Below are 1114 nucleotides of genomic sequence, written 5' to 3' on the forward strand. Positions count from 1 at the left end.
AAGATCTTATCTCTGATCATACCTAGACGATCCAGCGGGTATAACTACCTGTTACAGAGAGATCTAATAGATATACAGTTAGGAGAGACATTTGGACAATCGTGTTTTATTCAGTTACGGGTATTATAGGATCCCCGTGACAGTGGGTCAAGAGAGCGGGTGGGTCAAGGGAGTGGGGTGGGGGTAACTCAGCAGTAGAGCTTAATAGACTGGTGTTTATCATCAGTTCAGTTCAATTCGTTATTCTTTATCATCGTTAAAACCAATGCTTCGCGACTAGTATATCAAAAGTTAGGGTATGTACTGTCCACTTTATGGGGAAAAGTACAAATAAAGATCCTTTGTTGCTTTTCTACAGGAGTTGCCTGTATGATACCAGTGGGTTCTCTCCCCCTTCCTCTCTCCCCGTCCCTTCCTCCTTTATGCTCTATCTACCAATCATCCGCTTTCCTCGAATAACACTCCACTATCCCTCTCTCTCCTCACTCTCTCTCTCTCTCTCTCGCTCCTCTCTCTCTCCTCTCTCGCTCTCTCCACTCCTCACTCTCATCTCTCCTCTCTCTCTCTATCCTCCTCCTCTCTCTCTCTCTCTTTCTTTGACCTCTTGTCTCTGGCTTTCTGTCTGTTTTCTGTCTGTGTCTGTGTTTGTCTGTCTGTCTGTCTGTCTCTCTCTCTCTCTCTCTCTCTCTCTCTCTCTCTCTCTCTCTCTCTCTCTCTCTCTCTCTCTCTCTCTCTCTCTCTCTCTGTATGTCTCCCACTATGTATGTCTTTCTCTCTCTTTGTCTCTAACATGCCATTATTATTACTATACAGTGGTGGTACCCCAAGACAGTACTATCGCATCAAAAGAGGCCATTAATTTGTTTTATGATCATATCAAGAACATTAACCATGATTCAATTTCCCTTCTTCTTCTCCTTCTCTCTTCCTTGGTCTCAACTTCTCATACTCTCTGTCTCTGTCTATGTCTATGTTTGTCTGTCTGTCTGTATGTCTGTCTCTGTGTATTTCCCTCTCTCTGTCTATCTCTGTTGTGGTTGTGTCTCTTCTGTTCCCCTCTCTTCTCTTATACTTCTCTATTCTTCTTTTCGCTTTTCCTCACCTCTTTTCTCTC

This window comes from Gigantopelta aegis, chromosome 13, assembly GCF_016097555.1.
Source record: "Gigantopelta aegis isolate Gae_Host chromosome 13, Gae_host_genome, whole genome shotgun sequence".
NCBI lineage: Eukaryota > Metazoa > Mollusca > Gastropoda > Neomphalida > Peltospiridae > Gigantopelta > Gigantopelta aegis.